The 19,206-nt window shown below is 39.8% G+C and overlaps 1 long non-coding RNA gene across 2 annotated transcripts in view; it reads left to right on the top strand.

Annotated features, from left to right (window-relative positions):
• The first annotated feature begins 17,206 nt into the window (after nt 1-17,206).
• LOC140846699 (uncharacterized) overlaps nt 17,207-19,206 on the top strand; it is a 35,076-nt gene continuing 33,076 nt past the window's right edge. The window contains exon 1 of one of the 2 annotated variants that reach the window (XR_012126088.1): nt 17,207-18,567. This is a non-coding gene — a long non-coding RNA (uncharacterized lncRNA). The remainder of the gene's footprint in view (nt 18,568-19,206) is intronic. The other variant, XR_012126087.1, reaches the window with a different exon arrangement.

Below are 19,206 nucleotides of genomic sequence, written 5' to 3' on the forward strand. Positions count from 1 at the left end.
GGCATTCAGGCTGGGGTGAGGCTGCAGCATCGAGTATGGGTCCAAGAAGTTCACATATAAAATAAGATTATAATGGCATAGGAGCCTAGCAGCAGGGAGTTTGGTGGGGGCTGCAGGGAGGTGGGCTGGAAAGATTAGGGGAGTGCAATTGACTGCAAGGTCAAGGTCAAGGTGAAACCTTGAGAAGCAATCACAAGGCCCTTGAGTTTGTTTCACAAGGCTAATTACATCATATCGAGGCTCTGAGGCAGGAAGGACAGCAGCAGTGTTGTGTTGGAACGTGTCTACTCTTCCATCCAACGAACTATCACTGAGCATTTGCCATTAGCCAGGCTCTGGTATATGCTGAGGTTTCAAGAGAAGCTAAAAGCAACAGAATTTAGTCAATTATTTAGGTATTCATTGTCTTTTGTGACTTAAGAATCTCTCTCCTCCCTATATATCTTTGTGTATCCCTTCCTCATTAGCAGAGGGGACCTTCTGCGTAGAATGCTTCTCATGCATCATCTCATGCTAATCTCTCACCCACCATCTGAGGTAGGAATCATTATTTTTGCTTTACAGCTGAGAAAACTGAGGCTCAAAGAGGTAACAAGACTTACCTAGGGTCCTGCTGTTTGTTGCATTTTTCATCCCCCTTATGCCTGCCTTTTTTTTTTTTCAACTGTGGGTAAAATTGTTACATTTCCAGAATATCTCTAGCGGCTTTAGTCATTTGCATATCCTCAGGGGTGGAGAGAAGTTCACCTCCCTGTCAGTGGGTAATTACCTGGGCAACCGAGGGCGTGTCTGAACCTGAGAGGTTAAGGGGAGGGGCTGGCGGAGCACGGGAGAGACAGACGGCCCTGGACTGCAGTTTGTAAGCAATAAACGGGTTATAAACTTTATTTCTCCCTTTGACTGATTTCGGTTTTTAGAGGTATTTTGCCCTGGGATTTCCTCTCCCAGGACTTACACCAACATTTTACAATACTTTATTTTTATTTCTAATCAAGCAATATAGACAAATATATTTTAAAACTCTACTAGTTCTAAGCTATATCACGAAAAATACTGTTTTCTTGTACGCCTTCTTCCAACTCTTGCTGCTTCCCAGGAAACTACTTTCCAGTGTTGGCTACCAATTCTAAATAACAGGCTGAAGACACTGTTTTTTGATGTGTTAGTTTCAGGCATTATTTATTGTCTTATGGCCACGAAGTTTTAGCTGTCTGTGCTGGACGACCGTCCGTCTGTCTCTTCCAGATGTTTTCTTTTACCTGGGGATTCCCCAGGTGGACTGACCTCGGTGGATGAAGTAGACAGGCTCCTTCTCCTCTGGCTTTGGGTCTGTTTAACGGAGGCACCAGCAGGAGATTGGGTTGAAGGACATGTGAGGGGAATGGAGCATTTATTCTCCTGACTAAGTCTTCTCCTCTTTTAGCAAATAGCCTTATCCATACACTTTGCTCTCTGGGCCTCTGATAAGTGCGCCACCCCTTGCCCTTGAGCATTCAGGCCTAGAGGTGGCAATGACTCCCTGCTATTGTTAGCTCTGGGTCCTTCCCTATCTTTGTTTCCCTAAACCCTGTCCACACTTTTGTAAATAGTTGTGGTATTACAATTTGATGCCATTTACCCCTACCCCACCCCTATAAAATATATTGTCTACATCATTAGTTATTATAATGTTTGCATTATTTAACTATATGAATATTGCTGACTTCATAGCCAAATGGTGAATTATAAATTATGATTACATTTTCTTTACTGAACAATTTTTTTTTACTGCATTTAGCTGTCTACTTTAAAAAATGCCTTAGCTTTCTCTATATCTGCTTTTCTTTCTACATGCTTCACCAGATCTGTTAAAAGCCTTTAATGTTTTCCAAAGGCTCAAACACTATCAGTTCTTTGTATCTTTTTCTCAGAGGGGAGAGTATGATGAGTAAATCAGCCTCCATAATAAACAGAACTTGATGCCATGCATTTTGAAATTAAAATCGTAACTAACAAACTGACAAAGTGATGAAAACAGGACTTTAATTCCCAGATCTCTTCATTGATCTTAAAGGTTTTATTCCCCTTGGCAAATATTGTGACCACTTGTAGATCCTAACTATTTTACTAAACAAATATTATGGCCTCTTTCAGATGTATCTTATCATCTCATGCCTTTCAAAAGCTCATTTTAACTTCTAACATGTAGTTACAGAGTCTGCCTTCTCCTGGAGCTGAGGATCACAGGGTTCATCTTTGCTGCCCAGTCATCTTAAGACTAGCTAACCTCAAGGCAATTCTTAGATGTGCTTTTCCATAAAAGAAAGTAAGGGAATTTTATTTGTAAAAGAATTGGTATATAACAGGCCCCAGCACATTCTTCTTGCAATGTAGTTCTTATAAAGATAAGATCTGTATTTTAAAATTCTGAAACTGTGGTTCTACCTTTTACAACCTATTCCTAGAGACCCTTTCCTGGAGCCCTCTGTTGGCTGGCCAGATGCTGGGACTTCCCTTTAGCATCGTCTGGTGCGTCCCTTTGCCCCCCTCACTGTGCTGGATTCCCAGTTTCCTGGAGTTTGTATCTTCCCATTTCTCAATTTACGCCCTTATTTTGTTGGAGCATATCCTTCAGCAGCTTCATAAGAAAGAATACATGGAAGGTAAATTTTCTTGTGTTCTTACATGTCTTAAAATGTATTTATCACACTTGTAACTTAATTTGTAGTTGGATAAATATAAAATTTCAGGTTACAAATTTTTTTCCTTTGGATTCAAGATGGTGGTATAGAAAGATCCTGAAGTCCCCTGGACACAACAAACCCCAAACTACATATAGAACAATACCCTCTGAAGAAGGGCTGAAAACTACCTGAACTGCAAGAGATAAAAGGGCCACACTCAGATGGGGTATCACAGAAAACCCTATCCTAAGTGCAGTGACATACAACCAGAAGGGAACTCACAAATGTGAACCTTCTCCCTGAGGAATGAGGAGTTTGTGCCCTACATCAGATACTCCAACACCTGGGACTTGCCCCAGAGAGATGACCTCCCACTCCAAACATCTGGTTTTAAGAATAAATGAGGCTTGTGTCTAGGAGAACCATGAGGCTCTAGGGAATGGAGATTCTACTCTTCAAGGGCTCATGGGCAGGCTTACTCGACCCAGCACCCAGTGTTAAAGCAACATTTTGAAAAGTGCCTAGACCATACATGAAGGAGATTCATTTGCTAGTTTAAAGTGTCTTCCAGAGGGAAAGGAGTCTGTGGGGACTCTCTCCAGGGACAGAAGCCCAGGAGGGCATCATTTTTACATTCTCCCTCTACTTGCTAGTGCCAGCATTGACAGGTGACATTTTTGCACTTCTCCTGTAAACTTCTAGTGTTGGTGGGCCCTCCTGGGGCCCTGCCAGAGCTGCTGGGTGTGCACAGTCCATATGAGGAACACCCCTTGTGCACCTGGCTCTGGTGTCCAGAGGGGATGGTGTTTTATGGCCCCAAACATCTGAAACAATTAAAGAAATAGTTCAGGGCACTGCATTAACAGCAGACTGAAACACAATCCCAACTTTCCAGTGAAAAGGTCTATTTACTTGTCCTGAAGCTTCAGCCTGAGGGTAGGCTTCAGGTTTACCACACATTTAGAAGTTCCAGAAGTGATCTTGCAGAATGTAGGGTAGGGGACGCCACCTTTGCAGTCTCCCTTGGCCTTAAACAGCTAGCCAGTACTTACCAGAAAGGAGCTCATATGCTGGTCTGGAATCCTAATCTATGCAACTTTCACCAAGTGGACACCTCCAAATTGCCTGATCTGGTGGCAGCAGAGATTAGGATTGCAGTCCAACAGGGCCACACATATTTGCATACTTAGAAACTGCTGCCTGGACTAGCTTCCAGTCAGCTTGAAACTAGGGGCTGAATGAGATACCTCTCTCTGGAACACTCACAGTACTTGGCATTCCCTCTACAAATGGGAACTATTAAGAACAAATAAGAATGAATCAGGCTGCTTAAACAATCACAAAGGTTCAAGAGACAACCAAGAGCTGGGGCAAGTTTCAAAGATAAGATTCAATTCCTATAAAGGCCACTCCTTCAAGACTGTATTAGCTATTTTGCCTAACACATAGAAACAAACAGAGAGTCAAGAAAAATGAGGAAAGAGAGGAATATGTTCCAAATGGAAGGACAAGATTAAAGTCCAGAAAAAAAGCCTTAATAAAATAAAGATAAGTCATTTACCTGATAGAGTTCAAAGTAATAGTCATAAAGATGCTCATTGAACTTGGAAGATGGGTGAACACAGGGAAAATTTCAACAAAGAGAAAGGAAATTTAAGAAAGAAGTCACAGAGCTGAAGAATACATTAATTGAACTGAAACATACACTATAGGGTTCCAACAACAGAAGAGACGAAGCAAAAGAAAGAATCAGTGGTCTCAAAGACAGGGCAGTAGAATTCACCCAAATAGAGTGGCAAAAAGCAAAAAGAATGTAAAAAGTGAAGACAGCCTAAGGGACCCCTAGGACAACATAAGTGGAATAACATTGACATTACAGGGGTCTCAGAAGGAGAAAAGAGAGAAAGGGGCAAAAACATATTTAAAGAAATAATGGCTGAAAACTTCCCTAATCTGGGGAAGGAAGATTCCTTCCCCAGGTCCAGGAATCCCTGAGACTTCTAAACAAGATGAATCCAAAGAGACCCACAGTGATACACAGTATAATTAAAATGTCAGAGTTAAAGATAAAGAGAGAATTTTTAAAGTAGCAAGACAAAAACAACTTGTTATATAAAGGGAATCCCCATAAAGCTATCAGCAGATTTCTCAACAGAAACTTTATAGGCTAGAGGGGAGAGACATGATGATAGATTCAAAGTGCTGAAAGGAAAAAATCTTCCAACCAACAATACTCTACCTGGCAAGGTTATCATTCAAAACTGAAGGAGAGACAAAGAGTTTCCTAGATAAGTAAAAGCTAAAGGAGTTCATCACTACTAAGTTGTCTTACAAGGAATGTTAAAAGGACTTCTTTAAGCTGAAAAGAAAGGGGAGTGATTAGTAAAAAGGAACATATAAGAGTAAAAATCTCACTGGCAAAGGTAAATATATAGTAAAGGTAGTGTGCTAATCACTTATAAGGCTAGTATGGAGGTTAAAAGACTAAAGTAATAAAAATAACTACAATGAGAATAATTAGTGAAAGGATACATGAAATAGATGTAAAGTGTGATATCAAAAACAAAATATGGGAGGGGAATAAAATACAGGTTTAGAATGAATTCAAACCTAATGTGCTAACAACTTAAAATAGACTACTAAGTGCATACAATGTTATATGTGAGCCTCATGGTAACCAAGTGCAAAAACCAATAGTAGATACACAAAATAGAATGATAAAGAAATCTAAGCATAACTCTACTAAAAGTCATCAAAACAAAAGTGAAGAAAGGAACAGAGGAAAAACAGCCAGAAAACAGCTAACAAAATGGCAATTATTTCATATGTATCAATAATTACTTTATTGTAAATGGACTAAATTTTCTAATCAAAAGACATAGAGTGGCTAAATGTATTTAAAGAAAAAAAAAAGATCCATTTATGTGCTGCTTACAAGAGATTCACTTCAGATGTAAAGCTGCACACAGACTGAAGGTTACGGGATGAAAAAAGATGTTTCATGCAAATGGAAACCAGAAAATCAAACAAACAAAACAAAACAAAAACAGGTAGCTATTCTTAGACAAAATAGATGTTAAAATGAGGGCTGCAATAAAAGACAAAGATGAATATTACATAATAATAAGGGAGGCAATCCAACAAGAAGATGTAATATTTGTAAATATTTATGAACCCAACACAGGAGCACCTAAATATGTAAAACAAATATTAACAAATCTAAAGAGAGAAAGTGACAACAATACAATAATAGTAGGGATTTGATACCTCACTTACATCAATGAAAGAATCATCCAGAGAGAAAATCAATAAGGAAACATCAGCCTTAAGTTTCACTTTAGGCCAGATAAGACTTAAAAGATATATGCTGAACATTTCACCCAAAAGCAGCAGAACACATATTTTTCTCAACTGCACTTGGAACATTTTCCAGGATAGAACAGGTTAGGCCACACAAGAAGTAAGTTTAAGAAGACTGAAATCATATTAAAAGTCTTTTTCAACTATAATGGTATGAAACTAGAAATCAAGAAGAAAACTGGAAAAATCCTCAATATGATTAAACAAATGCTACTGAACAACTAATGGGTCAATGAAGAAATCACGTGAGAAATAAAAAAAAATATTGAGACTGAATCACGAAGAAATAGAAAACCTGAATAGACTGATTACTAGGAAAGAGAATGAATCAAAATCTAAAACCTCCGAACAACAACAAAAAGATAAGGACCAGATGGCTTCACCAGTGAATTCTACTGAACATCCAAATATTTAATACCTATTCTTTTCAGATTCTTCCAAAATATGGGAGGAGGGAATACATCTAAACTCATTTTATGAGACGAGCATTTCACTGATTCCAAAACTAGACAAAGAAACCACACACACAAAAAAAAGGAGGAAGGAATGGAGGGAGGGAGGGAAGGAGGAAGGAAAGAAGGAAAGAAAGAAGAAAATACTACAGGCCAATATTCCTGATGAACATAGATGCAAAAATCCTCAACAAAATACTAAAAAACCAAATTCAATAATATGTTAAAAGGATTATACACCATGATCAAGTGGGATTTATTCCAGGGATGCAAGGATGGTTCAACATCTGTAAGTCAATGTGACATACCACATTAAAAAATGAAGGATAAAAATTATATGAATGTCTCAATAGATGAAGTTTATAATTAAATTAAAACAAAATTAAATATCTGTTTATGAGAAAAACTCTTAATAAAGTGGTCACAGATGAAATGTATACCCCAAAATAATAAAGGCCACATATGACAAGCCCATAGCTAACTGCATACTCAATGGTGAAAAACTGAAAGCCTTTCTGTTAAGATCAGGAACAAGAAAAGGATGACCACTCTTTCCATTTTTATTCAACATAGACTGGAAGTCCTAGATAGAGCAATTAGGCAGGAAAGAGAAATGAAAGACAAAATTTGGAAAAGAAGAAATGAAACTGTTATTATCTGAAGTTGACATAATGGTTGTATATAGAAAAACCTTAAAATTCTACCAATAAAACTGTTAGAATAAACAAATTCAATAAAGTTGCAGTGTACAAAATTAATATGCAGAAATCTGTTGTGTTGCCATAAATTAATAATGAACTATCAGAAAGGTGAATCAAGAAAACTGCTCCATTTAAAATCACATAAAAAGAATAAAACACCTGGGAGTAAATTTAATCAAAGAGGTGAAAGACCTGTATATCAAAAACTGTAAGGCATAGATGAAGGAAACTGAAGAAGCCATATAAATGGAAAGATATTCTGTGCTCATAGATTGGAGGAATTAATATTGTTATAATGACTGTACTACTGTGCAATATAGAGATTCAGTGCAATCCACTTAAAAATTCCACAGACTTTTTTCATAGAAATAGAAGAAATAATTCTAAAATTTGTAGGTAACCCCAAATATTCCATATAGCCAAAACAATCTTGAGAAAGAAGAACAAAGTTGGAGGTATCATATTCCCTGATTTCAAGCTACACTACAGAGCTATAGTAATCAAAACAGTGTGATATTGGCATTAAAAATAGACACATTGATCAATGAAACAGAATAGAGAGACCAGAAATATACACCCACACATATATGGTCAACTAATCTGTGATAAAAGAGGCAAGGATGTAAAATGTGGAAAGGACAGTCTTTTCAGTAAATGGTATTTGAGAAACTGGACAGCTACATGCAAAAGAATGAGACCAGACCACCTTACACCATACACAAAAGTTAACAGAAAATGGATTTAAGACTTGATTATAAGACTTGAAACCATAAACATTTTTGAAGTAAACATAGGCAGTAAATGATTTAATATTGGTCTTATCAATGATCTTTTGGACCTGACTTCAGAGGCAAGGGCAACAAAAGCAAAAATAAACAATTGGGAGGAGGACTGGCCATTTCTCATACCCTTTTACCCCTCATACCCTGTGCCTGCTGCTTTCTGGCAGCTTACCACTAAATCTTTGCCATTTTTCTGTCTGCTTTCCATCGTCCAAAAAAATGTTAAAACCTTTCATCTGCTGAGGTCTCTCTTCTGATGTCTTTTAACTCTTTCCCTATCATTTTCATGGTGCCCTTGGAGGCCAGAGATTTAAAGTCCCATAGGTTACACTTTGGACCATCAAGTAGTCCTGTTTTCTGAGAGATTACCTCAGTATCTGCTTTGAGGTTATTTTCCTCCAGTAGTAATAACAATATGATCTCCAGCCTTCTGTTGACCACAGCTGGTAACAATGACTTTCCTTGACCTCACTTTAGTCAGGCTCCTTTGAGCCTTCTTCTTAACTAGGTCTTGACCTTGGACTGCCCAACCAAGTCTTAGCAAGAATCCTGAGAAGTCAATTTAATAAGAAGCCTCAACCCTTGAGGTTTGATTAAGTTCCTCATCCCCCAACCCTTAATGCATATGTCCTTGGCCTGCCTTCTGCAAGAATCCTGTTAGGTCAGGTTAGCAAGAATCCCCCTATCCTTGATGCGACTTTGAGTGACTTTCCATCCAGTGATCCCTCACTCTGCTCCTTGGCTATAAATCCCCACTCATTCTTGTTGTATTCAGAGTTGACCTCCATCTTTCTTCTCTATTGCAATACTCTTGAATAAAGTTTTCCTTACCATTTTAACAAGTGCTATAGTAACTGTGTTTCTTTAATACTGACTATTGGGAAACAGTGCTCAATCAGTGATGGAGCCTCAGTCCTTTCTATCAACTGAATTTAATTTGGATTCCAAAGAAATCATGTGATAATTTTATTTTTTTGTTCTTCTGCATGTTTAAAATGGAAAGTAAGTCACTCTAAAAAACTAACTGCAGGGGAAACTTTCATCAAAGAGATGACTGGAAAGAGAAAACTGGCCTTTGCCTCGTGAACACTGCTTGACCTATGCAGTCCAGGAGCATGGTTTTTCAAATTGCAAGCCCCAAACCATTAGCATAATGGAATCATTTATTAAATCACAATCAACATTTAAAAAAATGAGATTAACTAGAGTTAGAGAATACCATTGTGCATTGCCTGTATGTGAGAGAAGTGTGGACACATGAAACTTTTGTTTTAGTTAATGTGTTTGTGTGCCACGTGAAGGTATAAATATATTTCTTACTCTGGAAACTAGTGAGATCTGAGAGCCACTGGCCTAGGAAGTGGACTTGGACCTTTTGCTTTGTTTTTCTAAGAAAAGCTCTACTAGTCAGACTGACACTATCGTCTCTATTTTAGAGGGGATGGATTTGGTTAGGTAAGTTCTCAGCCACTGAGTGCTAATACATCAATTTCTCAGTCTCTGTTTTACCATAAACCCTTTCAGCATTCTCCTTTGCTTAAAGCATTTTCTTAACTTAGTCTTGTTTAAGAAAGCCAGGCTACAAGAAAGGAACTTTGTGAAGCTGATGAGTAGGTGATGAGGAGGCATACGCATCAGTAAGAAGGACCAAAGAACAGATAAAACCAGCACCCAAACTGACCCCACATTTCTGTTGGGGGTAAGACTAAGCCTTCTTGGGTAATTTATATTTTAAGTTATTAGCTGTTGGGAACCCAAAGAAGGAATAGCTGATTCAGTGTTTTTTTATTAGCTCTTCATGGGTGGTAGGAATTGCGCCGCAAAGAATTAGTGGCAAGATTTAAAGCTTAGAGTCACAATAAAAATAAGATTAATTCTATAGGCAACTCTACAGAAGAGTGATAAGAATTCAGTAGCCATGGGAAGCTCTGTGATGGACATGTCTGCCCATTTCTGCTGTGCCTTGGGTAGTTCTGATTTAACCTGGTTCATCCTTCAGCCCCTTCACAGTTTTGTTCTGTGTAGAAAGAGAGTTCTACCACTGAACCTGCTGGAGCTTCAGGATGTGAACATGGACATGAGAGACCTGCTGGAGCTTCAGGATGTGAACATGGACATGAGAGACAGGGCAACCAAAGCTCAGGTGAGCCCATTCTGGAAAGCCAGCAAAGCTAGGAGAACTTCTGGGAAACCTGAGACAGGGCTTTATGTTTGGTGAAGAAATGAGGATCCGCACCCAACTTGGTTCTCTACGAACTGTCCAAAGTATTGATTTCGTTGTTGAATAAAAGAGTTTATTTTGGGGGAATTTGCTTAACTTTGTCCTTCCGTTTAATGCTAACTGGTCATTTGTTAACTTACAGAGATAAACTCAGGTATTGAAGCACATCTGCTTCATCCATTGTTAAAAAAGCACATAACACCTGCAAATATAACCTAAAATACTTTGCGTAAACAAACACACACCTGAACAAACAAATAAAAAAATCCATGGAACAAATTTAAGTGCAAATGGGAACCAGTGGACTTATTTTTAGTAAAAGAATATTAAGCTATTGGCTTCTAACTAGCCATCAAGTGCCTCAGTCCTTTCTATCAACTAAATTTAATTTGGATTCCAAAGAAATCATGTGATAATTTTATTTTTTTGTTCTTCTGCGTGTTTAAAATGGAAAGTAAGTCACTCTAAAAAACTAACTGCGGGGGAAACTTTCATCAATTAGAAAAAGGCAGTCTTGCTCCGTTTGTGTAAACGTCTACATTCTGTTTTTTTACATTGTTATTTAATTATTTATTTTTTAGTATTTGTTTTGCAGCCAAAGCTTCCTGGAGGAGGAAATTCCTTTCCTACAGAGCTTTCCAGGAGAAGCAGAGGAAGACCTAACCAATCAGAGATTAGCTAGGATTGCTCAGGAGGCATGTGGTGATGGTCATAATAGCAATAACAATAGCATGCAGTGATCATGTGCTCAGACCCAGCGCCAAACACTTCATCTGGATTGTTTAATTTAACCTACACAAAAACCACGTGAGATGGGTGCTTAATTGCTCCCATTTTACGGTTGAAACTGAGGTCCAGTGCATTCAAACCCCTCACCTAGGTTAGCACCAGCACTGAATCCTGGCAGCCTGACCTGGGGCTCGGCTCCGACCCCCCGTGCCATGTTGCGTCCTCCTGGAAGTTCTCACTGACCAGCTAGAAACTGGCACTCGGCAGTTTCTATATGCCAAAGGTGTAAGCAGAAAAAATGCAGATAGTCTTTCTTTTAATCTCCGAAATAAGCAGAAAAATTAGAAGCAGAAAAAAATTGATGCAGCAGTGATTGTTCAATAATTCGAGCGGAAACACGTATGAGGTTGTATTTCTTTAAATCTTGCTTTAAATGACTTGCAGTTTCTCTCCTTTAATAGACTTCCTCTGCTTTTATATCATTTATGCTAATATTTATAATTCTTGTAGTGGTTGTACAGTGGACCCACTTGCCCTCTTTCTTCTGTCAGAATATTTTGCTAGGCTGACTTGCACAGCCCTACACAGGCCCGTGCTCCTCCTGATGACAAGGAGGGTGTGAGGGGTAATAGTGACTGACAGCCATCGAGCAGCAGCCCACATCGCTGCCTTCGGTCTGGCCCCACTCCCAGGCTGTTCTCCTCCTAATCATGTTTATTATATGTCTGTCGTGGCAGCACCTTCATTTGATGCTCCTGTGTTTGGTGGCCCCTGTTGTATGCAGAGGCAGAGAAAGGAAATGACCTTCTTTATGGCGAGAGTGTCTCAGGGCAAGCTGGAAGGAGATCCATTTGTCAGACTGCTTGGTGTCATGGACTCTAAACCTCCCGAGAATGAAAGGGCAGTCAGAATGAAGAAGCATGTCTATTTCAGTAGCCGAGATAGGACAACTATGTCCCATTGTTCATTAGTCACATGCCATGTATGATAAGAGAGGATGCAGGTTTGTCTATTAATGAAAGGGGTGAGTAAAAGAGAACATGGCTGAAGGGACAGGAATACAGCCTTCAAGCAGAATTTCCCATCCCAATGTAAGAGAAGAATTTGTAGACCTAAACTTTTTAAAAGAGAGAATGTTGCCATTTTCCTTCATTATCAGAAATAATATTATTAGGTATGTCTGTTAGAAAAAACTGCACAATTTTAACATGCTCAGAAACATTGGGCTGCTATTTTCCCCCTGACTTTTATTTTTAAAGTAAGAATTTGCTTCTGACACCCAAAGTCTACCACTGATGACAGGGATACTGAGATTGTGTAATTGGCAATACATTTCTTACATGACGATTTTCTGGCCAGCTCCCCTGGGAATAGTCAGAATGTTACGTTTAATTGGGTTTTTCGGAGCCACTGCAAAGTTGGTCTCTGGCAAATTTTCAGTCACTTCTGAAGGAGGGCAATGTAAGGTTTGTGCAAAATTAATTTGTGAGTAACAGATAGGATACAAGACATGATGCAAAAGATGGTAGGGACCCAGAAGGCTGGAAGGCAGGGGTGGGGTGAAATTACTGAGAAGAGACACTATAGCCCTTTATAAAAAAGCATCTGAAGAATTTGTCTATTCATCATTTATCCAGCATCTGCTGTCTGGAGCAGTGATTCCAAATTCCCAACCCATTAGGAGCTGGAGCACCCCGTTGCTGTTTGCTGGAAAATGTAATTCCTTTCTCTCCCTCTATTCAAAAAATCATGCATATGTTAAAATAAAACTAAAGTGAATTTAAATTTGCAGAGTTTTAAAATACATTTTTTTAAACTATAGGGTTTAAAAAAAATTTCCCCTTGAATTAATTATAGGCCTCTCCAGGGAACCATGAAACCATAACTTGTCTAGAGCAGCATGCATTTAGACTTTTATAATTACCTGGTGACTAAGCTCTGGCTGACTTCCCAGGAGTCAGTTCTTACCATGGGGAATAATTTTCCATTCCTGAGGGAGTCCCCCTGGAGACACCTTCTCTGATGCCTCAAGTCAGATTCCGCAAGCGATCTGCACTGCCGCCTCCCTCACAGACATTTGCCTATTTCCTACTGCATCTCATGCTCTACTGTGGATTATAGAATTTCTATATGACTTACCTCTCCTATTAGATTTTAAACTCTTTGTCAAAGGCTTTATGCTTCCTCAGATTTATTGAAGTAAACTTTAATTTCTGTTTTGGGGGTTAATGTTCTTGCTTGTCATAACTAGAATTAGAATATCCCAGAATCAGAACACAGGTTTCAATATTGAAAAAAGACATTTTGAGAGAACGTGAAGTGATTTAAATATATGAGTGGATATGAAATATATTCTGTGATGCAGCCATTCACCAAAACTCTTCATAGACAGAGACATGATCTCCTAAAATCTGAAAGAAAGCTGTATAGACAATGTGTACATTCAACAGGTCAGCAAAGTGGCTGCTTATTTCCTTCAAAGAAACCTTTTATGGACAGTGCAGAAAGTACTCCTTAGAAAGAAGTGAAGATTTGGAACTCAGAGTTCTGGATAAATGGCTACTGTTGTGTTCTGTAACCCAGCCCTGTCTGAAGAGGTCCAGGGTAAGCTGAGCTGTCAGTACTTCTTTCCAGTTGTATGGAAATCTGTGTTCCAAAATCCTGATTTGGGAGTGTGGCTGCATGCTTCCTCCTGACTTATTAGCTCTTCCATGGCTGAGGTGGAGGATGAAGTTAAGAACAAAATGTAGATGCCTAGACTCACTGAAATGCATTCACTTCTTCCTAAAGTGACAGCATCTTCCATAGGGCTGTCTTTGCTCATTGCTTCAGGCTGTTATGTCCTTGAAGGACTTATGACTCTGGAAACCATCTAATGTATATTGGGAAAGGCCTTGACCAAGATCTTTTGGAATTGTTACATTTCCAGCTTTCTACTCTCCATTTACCTTGTTCTCTATTTCTTCCTCAATTGTCCTTTCTCTACTGATCATCTTTGAGGAATTTTGTACTTGATATTCTGTTAGTGTAATAACTGTTATTATCTAGGACCATAAATAGATGCCACACTGTTGGGTGGAGGGTTTTAGGGGGACAGGATATTCACACGTGCCAGTACATCACTCCAGAGTTACCTGCTAATTGTGTGCAGGGAAGGCACCTTAGTGTGGAGAGATCTGATGGCTACCACTTCACTCAAGTGATGAATCTTGACTGAGTACTTACAGTGAGGCAACCTCATGAACTATACACCACCACCTACAATGTGTTCTTGCCCAAAATGGTTGAACTAGAATCTGGTGAACCTCTAGAGCTATCCTTCAGGTGACAGGAAATATAGGAAGGGATGAGGGACAAGTTAAACAGAGGTATGACAAGATACTCAGCCAAAACAATATGGGAAACTTTACAAACCTGTCCAGGACTCTTGAAAAAAAAAAATCAATATCATGAATAAAAAGTAGGGGGACTGTTCTAAATTAAAGAGACATAACAGTAAAATGTGATGTGTTTACCTTGATCAGATCTGGTTCAAAACAACCACAAAATCAAAGAAGAATTTGATGATGAAGAACAGGAAAAACCCCAGCTAAGAGGCGTTTTGGGTACAACTGGAGAAATTAGAATATGGACTGGGCATTAGGTGATAATAGGGAATTATTGTAAATTTTCTTAGATGTGATGCCTACATTGTGGGTTTTTAGATGAACCTCTTTATTCTTAGGAGATAACAACACATTGATGCACTTTGGGATGAAAGATGTCTCGCCTGTGGTTTTCAACCCTGGGCAAGTTCACTATGGATTCAGTGGGACTGAGAAAGGACAATGGGGCGTTCTTGGGGTAAAAGGGTTTGTTATCTGGCTTGTTCTCCCAGCAATAGGTGGAGCACTAGAATTACGTGGACATCCAAAGGTCTGCAGGTCTATAATACTCTTTCATCTCTGTCTCTGCTCAGAGCATTGGTTAGAACTCTTTATATAGTGACCCAGTCAATAACAGCTTATTGCCTACGGGTGTGGGAGCAGTGGCCTAGCAGCAGGCCAGTGACATCATCAAGTACTTTAGGGTCAGGTGAGGATCCTGGCCATAGCAACTTCAGTTTTCCCCACAAAGATCATGATGCCTGAACAATTAAAAGGGTTCAAGGGAACCTGTTGATGTGACAGAATCCTCAGAGTTGTTGCATCTAGGTATGAGTAGTTACTGGACCATCCTTCTAACTTTTATGGTTGTTTAAATTTTTTTAAAAGTTGAGGAAAATAAAAAGAAAATGCTGGGCTGCTTGATGGGGCTGGGGGAGATGTTGTTCTAACCTGCATAAATTAAGGCTAGCCCTGAAAAAAAAGAATGGATTAATTACGTTTAGAACCTGGGGCAGTGGGAAGAGGGAAGGGATTTCCCCCAGGGGCCACCTTCTGCTTCCTGAGTTCATTGTTCTTTCTCCTCTCTGGTGTTTACTGGCTCTTTCCATTCCCTTCTCCTCACTCAGAGCAGTCATCCTGAACTAGCTGTCAGGCATTTGACTCGTTTCATGTCCTGGACTCTTTGCCTAGCTGGGGTCACTTGGCCCACTTGGTTGTGAGCATCACATTCTCCCAGCATTCTTTTCATTTTTGGTTCACCCCAGACCATGTCCTTCACCTGATTCGTGGGAGCCATGGTTCTCTTTCTTCCCAGTCACCTCTTCTTACTCTTTTGGAAAGTATCTTCACAGACATTTGCATTTTGATTAAACCTACCTGAGAGGGTTTTCTGTCTGCAAGAGAAGAGGCACTGGGTGGGTCATGAACAATGGCAGGCGTGTGTGTGTTTGGTGATGATGGCCGCTGTGATTGAGAAGGTCCATTTATCACCTTGTGTCCTACTTTGTATCAAAGGATCTTTGCATCTAAATTAAATGTCTGTTGAGGGAATGAATCTGTGTTAGGTATCAATTGCTCCGTCTTGCAGTTGGGGTCCACGAACCATTTTACCCATAGCTACAGTCCTGGATGCCCAATACTATTCTAGCAGGACTGTGATTTGAGTTTAGTAGCAAAATGACTGGACCCTGGGATCAAAGTAATCTAGTCTCACCCATTAGTTTATTGTATGACGTTTAGGATTGCAGAATTATTTAGTTCCAAGAATGAAGTAACAAACACATAACTGGCAACTCCAATGTGTAAGAGACAGAACCTCACCAATGTACTTGATTCCCGCCCCGTCCGAGAGAAACCAACCTGCAGGCAGCTGGGCAGACCCTGAGGAATCTTGTGGAACAGGTCAAGGGGTTGCCTCTGTCTTCTGTGAAGGGGGAGCAAGCAAAAGTAAGGGGAAGTCAGCCAGCCCAAAGCATTACATCATGAGATTTGGTGTCTGGTTCACTTTGTTTTCATTCTCTGTTGTGATAGTGTGGCATTTATCTCATGTGAGTGACTCTAGCTCTTCTGTTCTTATCCCAGTAGCCTTTTTAATGCTCACCTTGGGCAACTTCTAACTTGCTCTGTTTTGGGGGTTTAGAAATATGTGATTGGAATTCAGGGATAAGGTGGCAGAGTGAACCACACATTTATAATTCCTTCCCCACATTTACTAAATGAAAATAGAACATTGACCTATCAGAACGAATCAAAGAGAGAAAGAGAGAGAGAGAGAAAGCTAAAAACAGGTCACATAAAAAAAACAATAAAATGCTTTTCAATACTATCATTGGAAGCTAGGGGACAAGGAAACAATACCTTTAAATATCTGAAGGAAAACTAATTCCATCCAAGAATTCTATGCTTGAATGTGTGAGAGAATAATAAAGATCTTTTCTAGACATGGAAAGCTCAAAACATTTACCCCTTAGTGTTACTCAAGAAGCTACTGGAGGATTAGTGTCTCCAAAACAAGAAAAGAGACATAAAATGTTGGAAAAAGGGGAACAAATACATGAAAAAGGTGGAAGTGACTTTCATGATGATGGTGAAAGAGATCATGGGAAGATAGCCATACACTAAGCATAGATGACAATCAATCTTAATTTGTGGTCAGAAACCTCCAGAAGAGTTCAAGGTGAGATTAACATAATACCTGGGTAATCTGAAAGTACTCAGAGCTTTAGCTAGTTGGTTGAGAGTCTGGGAATGAATTAGTGATAGGTACCTCTGAAACTAAGCAAAAGAGGGTGGTTATTAACTTCAGGAAAAACAGTTGTGTAGGAAAGGAAATGTCATCACAGAATACGGCTCAGCTGTGAATGGAATTGTCACCTGGCCCTAATCTCTTCCTGCCATCCCACCCAACCCTTACCCCTGCCACTGGTATTTTGATGACCTGCCTGGCCTCTGTAGGCACTGCCTCATAGGTATCAAAATATTATTTTTCCTCTTCAACTTTTAAAAGCACTCTTTTTTTTTCTATCCTCCCACCCCATTCGTGTCCTATTACTTCTTAAGATGGATATTATGTAATCTGTTAGAAATAACATAGCAGAGGTTAATCACGGCACTGAGAAACAACCAATTATGAGTCCAGATTCCACTGTGTTCTGTGACCTTGGACAATCCATTTCTCTGTACCTAGTTTCCCGGTTAGTAATATGGGTTATAGAATTGTTATTACAAGGGAAAAACCTGATAATTCACATGGAACTGAATGTCCACCACATTATTAAAAGTAATCACTTAAAGAGTGTCTGAAAGCAGATGTAGATGTTTACAAAATGCTTTTCATCTGCATGAGACAAAGCAATCCTTATGATCTCTCTTGGCATATTGCTGTTCGGTGCTGTGATTTGATATAGTCTAATTGTTTAAATGAAATTTATTATTGGGGAAAAGAGAATACTGAAGGATAAGATTTTGAACCTAGAAGTGCATGGGTTCATTAATTAATTATTTTCTACTAACTTATTGAGAGCCTATAAGTGTCTATGGTTCACACACTTTGATGGGCTCCAATAAGATAAAATTTTTTTTTTCCCCCTAAGAGGAACTCAGGGTTTAATGAAAAATGATTCTTTATAAAGAGACACACAGGCTGATTGTGGCAGGAGGAACTGAGAACAGAGGAAGACTTATGAACAGCGCGTTTCTGTAAGTTCTAGAATGTGCTCCTGGAAACTGTCAAAATTTGTTTCCAGAAGTTCTTCCTCAGAATAGGATCTACAGTTTTCTATTCATAAAGGAGTAGAAGAATGCTGTATGTGGTGCTGTACTTCCTTCACAGAATTTTAGAGTTGGAATATTTAGAACTATAACAGGGAAAGTGCTAGGCAAACAGCAGGTACTCAACAAATTCGTAGAATAAGTAAGTAGAAACAGGAGTTGGGAGTTCATTACATTTCCAAATAAGGAGGGAGAGCCCCTGAGAGGCCAGGTGACCAGTATGTACCAGGAAGGAGAGAAAAATCCTTCATATTTACCTTGGAAAGAGGGGCTAAAACAGTCATCCATTGTCTCTCCTATAGAGCTGGCTGGTGGGGAGAAACACTGAGTATTACTTAAGTATTTAACCTGAGACATGTGAATCCTTTCATTCATTAGCAAATATATATGGAGTGCCTACAGTGTGGCAGGCACGGTTTTTCCCCGGTAAAGCAGATAAAGAATCCTGCTCCCCTGTAGCTTCAGTCCAGCGGGAGTCATGGTGGAGGCAGCCAGGACAGTCAGTAAACAATGGATGCAAGAAGTAAGTATATTCCAGTACATTCTACAGTATGGTAGGAGGTGATGGGCACCATGGGAAAAAGGAAAAACAGCTGGCACAGTGGGTGCTCTGCCCAGGCCCCTCTTCAGAGCCAAGGCATACCCATCCCCCACTGCTGAGTTGTTTTTTTTTTTGGCTGCTAATGGCCCAGAGTTGTATTCCTCATCAGGAATTGCCTTCAGCCTCTGGGAACAGCTCGCCCAGGGTTATGTCTTTCCCAGAGTGCAGCTCAGGAGAAATGTCTGGCTGACCTGGGGATGCAAAGGCTCAGCCCCTTCCTGCATTTGAGACCCTCTGAGGGCCTCAGCTTAGAGCTCCCTAAAGGCTGGCTGACGTACTGGGGGCCAGTTTCCCTCTGCTCAGTCCCACCTTCCCACTTGCTTACCGGTGTGTGTTCCCTGAGCACTCTCCAGGAACCTGCTGCGTGCCACTCTCAGAGTCCTATTCCGGGAAACACAGTCTAAGACGGCAGGGCCAGAGGACAGGAGTGGGAGGTGGAAGGGTTGCAATCTTAAACAGCATAGTCGCTGCAAATGTCGCTGGGAAGGTCCCATTAGAGCAAAGCTTTAAGTCGTGAGAACATTTTTCAATTAATGCAAATGTTAATTGAAAATACAGTTA

The sequence above is a fragment of the Manis javanica genome, chromosome 16 (assembly GCF_040802235.1).
Source record: "Manis javanica isolate MJ-LG chromosome 16, MJ_LKY, whole genome shotgun sequence".
Taxonomy (NCBI): Eukaryota; Metazoa; Chordata; class Mammalia; order Pholidota; family Manidae; genus Manis; species Manis javanica.